Here is a 4,585-nt window from a genome sequence, read left to right as displayed (position 1 = left end):
TGCCTCTTGAGAAATTCGTATGCAGGTCAGGAAGCAACAGTTAGAACTGGACATGGAACAACAGACTGGTTCCAAATAGGAAAAGGAGTACATCAAGGCTGTATATTGTCACCCTGTTTATTTAACTTATATGCAGAGTACATCATGAGAAACGCTGGACTGGAAGAAACACAAGCTGGAATCAAGATTGCCGGGAGAAATATCAATAACCTCAGATATGCAGATGACACCACCCTTATGGCAGAAAGTGAAGCGGAACTAAAAAGCCTCTTGATGAAAGTGAAAGTGGAGAGTGAAAAAGTTGGCTTAAAGCTCAACATTCAGAAAACAAAGATCATGGCATCCAGTCCCATCACTTCATGGGAAATAGATGGGGAAACAGTGGAAACAGTGTCAGACTTTATATTTCTGGGCTCCAAAATCACTGCAGATGGTGACTGCAGCCATGAAATTAAAAGCTTACATAACTTTCCTTCCAAGCTTACTCCTTGGAAGGAAAGTTATGACCAACCTAGATAGCATATTCAAAAGCAGAGACATTACTTTGCCAACAAAGGTCCGTCTAGTCAAGGCTATGGTTTTTCCTGTGGTCATGTATGGATGTGAGAGTTGGACTGTAAAGAAGGCTGAGTGGCAAAGAATTGATGCTTTTTAACTGTGGTGTTGGAGAAGACTCTTGAGAGTCCCTTGGACTGCAAGGAGATCCAACCAGTCCATTCTAAAGGAGATCAGACCTGGGATTTATTTGGAAGGAATGATGCTAAAGCTGAAACTCCAGTACTGTGGCCACCTCATGCGAAGAGTTGACTCACTGGAAAAGACTCTGATGCTGGGAGGGATTGGGGGCAGGAGGAGAAGGGGACGACAGAGGATGAGATGGCTGGATGGCATCACTGACTCGATGGACGTGAGTCTGAGTGAACTCCGGGAGTTGGTGATGGACAGGGAGGCCTGGCGTGCTGCGATTCGTGGGGTCAAAAAGAGTCGGACACGACTGAGCGACTGATCTGATCTGATCTGATCTGATGCACTACATCCTGCGTGGGGTATACCATGTACACACAGTTTTTTCAACCTGTAAAACAATTCTGTAGAGTTGGTACTATTATTACTTGTATTTTATCAATGTTTAACTTTATTATATGTTGAAACTAATTGGATGGTAAGAGAAGCAATTCCAATGGAAGGAGAAGGAGTTAATTCATCAGCAGCTCTGGGGACGTTGGTGGAAGTTTGCACGCTGACATCCAGCGCACTGAGTCTTTCCTGCTAGACTGTGTGTCCCCCCGGGAGGGACCGTCTTCCAGTCTCCTGTGTCCTCAGAGCCCTGTGCTGACTCGACCCACCGCGGGTGTTCTGTCCTCTGTTTGGACAGACTGAGTGTACAGATGAGCAGGGTTCAGGTGCGGCCACGGGGGAACAATAGAGGCAGGGCGGCGTCCTGTGGACGATGGGACGGCGGGTGTGACAGAGCGGGACAGCCACAGGCTTGGAGGGTAGTTTGAATGACTGAGTTCTACACCCATATTTCTAAATTCAATAGGAATGTGGATGGATGGTATGACTACTCTTCTGTGCCCAGTAATTTGTTATGGGAAACCTGGGAGAATAAAACAAACCCATAAAGCTCTGAGTTTCTAAAGAGGCAAGTACAAACTATAAAGGCCTAGCACTATATGAATTCTGTGTGTGTGTACTTTGGAGAAGGAAACAGCAACCCACTCCAGTATTCATGCCTGGAAAATCCCACGGACCGAGGAGCCTGGTGGGCTACAACCCACGGGGTCGCAAAGAGCTGGGCACGACTGAGCGACGTGTGTGTGTGCTTAGTTGCTCAGTCGTGTCTGGCTCTTTGTGATCCTATGGACTGTAGCCCTCAGGCTCCTCTATCCATTGGATTTTCCAGGCAAGAAGACTGGAGTGGTTCGCCATTATCTTCTGCAGGGGATCTTGCCAATCCAGGGATCGAACCTGCATCTCCTGTGTCTCCTGCATTGCAGTTTGGTTCTTCACCCACTGAGCCGTCAGGGATTCCCATAACATTATACAAATTAGATATTAAATGGAAACCCCCTGGGGCTGGGTTAAAACATTCCCAAGAGAATAGGTCATATCTATGAATTTATATCTAATGACTAATCTTTAGAAGTATTTTATCACTGTTATTTAAAAGTAGCATTAGGTTTGTGTACTTTGAGGTGAGGTTAAGTCCGGGAGGAGCACATCTGGCGGAAGAGAAGGGAATGAGAACAGGTGGGAAGTGTAATGAAATGTGGGCTGTGGTGGTGCTTTTCTGATGAATAACGGAAGTTCCACCAGATGTCAGCTTTAGGTCTGTCTTTATTTCTAAAAGCATCCTTTTATTGTACAGAGCTGTTTAATGACTGCTTACTGAAGGGTACTTTGTATAAAAGCAACATGGAAAAAAGACATGGAAGAATGAAAAGATCTCAAGCACTTGGACTTCTGTTGGAAGTGTCGATCTGCTGAAAGCAATATTTCAAATACCTTTTAAAAACAGCTTTATAGAGATGTAATTCACAGGTGATCAAATTCACTCATTTAAAAAAAAATCACCTTTTTAAAGCATGTGCTTGGCGCTCATGCATACTCAGTCGTGTCTGACTCTGCGACCCCATAGGCTGGTCCACCAGGCTCCTCTGTCCCTGGATTCTTGAGTGGGTTGCCATGCCCTCCTCCAGGGGATCTGCCCGACCCGGGGATGGAAACTGTCTCTTAGGTCCTGCACTGGCAGGCCGGTTCTTAGGACGGGCCTAAGGTGGACGTTTCCTGTAGCTGGAATCACACAGTGCATAGCTCTTTGCGACTTTCTCTGTGTAGCATTATGTTTTCCGTATTTTCTATGGTGCAGTATGTGTTGATAGCTCATTATTTTGTAAGGTCTAATAAAATTCTGTTGCATGGGTAAACCTCGTTTGTTTCTCCATTCATCAGCTGGTGGACATTTGAGTTGTTCACCCTTGTTGGCTGTTATAAATAATACTGCCATCACCATTTCAATATGAGGTTTTGTGTGTACCTATGTTTCCATTTCTCTTGAGTGTATATCTAGGCGTGAACTTGCTGGATCCTATGGTGACTCTATGTTTAGGATTTTGAAGAACCGCCAGTCTTTTTTCCAAATTGGCTGCATCATTTTGCATTCCTGTCAGTTATGTATGAGGGTTCCAATTTTTCCACATCTTCAGCAACACCTGTTATTGTCTCTCGTTTTGATTATAACCATCCTAGAGGGTGAGTCAGTATGTCCTTGGGTTTTGCTGTGCGTCTCCCTACTGACTAATAATATGATTATTGGCCATTTGAAAATCTCCTCTGGAGAAATTCCTTTTGAAGTTATCTGCCCATTTGAAAATTTATTTATTTATGTTTTAATTGTTGAACTGCAAGTTCTGAATATCCTGGATACAAGTTCCTTATCTGACATGAGACTTGAAAATATCTTCCATTTAGTTGGTGGTCTTTTTACTTCTTCTTGGTGTCTTTTGTCATTCCAAATTTTTAAATTTTGATAAATTCCAACTTAGCAATTTTTTCTTTTGATGCTGTGTTTTTGGTGTCATATCTAAGAAATCATCGTCTGACCCAAAGTCACAAGGATTTACCTTTATGTTTTTTTCTCTAAAAATTTTTTAGTTTTAACTTTTACATCAATTTTGAGTTAATTTTTGTGTATGATATTAGGTAGAGTCCAACTTTATTCTTTTGTTTGCGTAATCAAGATGGTGAACTACTGACATTAAGGTAGACAGATAGATCAATGAAGTAGAATTGAGACTCTAGAAATAGACTCTTACGTTTATGGTCAATTGATTTTTTTTCTTTTTACAAGAGCATAAGACAGTTCAATGGAGAAAAAATAGTTCTTCAACAAATGGTGCAGAAATAGCTGATACATTTTTAAATTGTCCTTGAAAATAAATTAATCTCTTAGGTGGATAAACAAGTGCTTTAAAAGGGCAAGTATTAATTTTATCACCACTGGGACATGGCAACAACTTAATCCTAATATGATGAACAAATGCATACAAGAAGGAAAATGCATGCTGTGGATTTAATTGTAATAAGAAAAGATCTAATTGGTATGATGGGAGCCCTAGGAGTGAGTTCAAAGGCGAGGAATGGAAGGACAGTGGATGTATGAGCCATAGATTTTCTAAGGATTTTTTTTGAGATGTATACCTTTTAAAATTACTGTTTTTTTAAATTTATTTTAATTTTTTTTGGCTGTGCTGGTTTTCATTGTGATACTCAGGTTCTACAGTCGTGCCATGCAGTTGGCCTGCAACAAGTGGGATCTTAGTCCCCCAAACAGGGATAGAACCTGTGTCCCCTGCATTAGAAGGCAGCTTCTTAACCACGGGACCACCAGGGAAGTCCCTGAGCATAATTATTAAATTGGACTGGAACATATATTTTCTGTTCTTGGTGTTCTATCCATAACCACGTTCCCTTAGCTTCACTAGGTGCCTGGGAACCTCATACTATCTGAAACAGAAGTTCAGTTGTGGCAAATCCCCTGACTTGGTACCTAGTTCTTTACTCTTTCCTCAAAAGTCCAAGG

The sequence above is a fragment of the Bison bison genome, unplaced genomic scaffold (assembly GCF_000754665.1).
Source record: "Bison bison bison isolate TAMUID 2011002044 unplaced genomic scaffold, Bison_UMD1.0 scf7180017864349, whole genome shotgun sequence".
Taxonomy (NCBI): Eukaryota; Metazoa; Chordata; class Mammalia; order Artiodactyla; family Bovidae; genus Bison; species Bison bison.
This window is presented reverse-complemented; position numbering follows the sequence as displayed.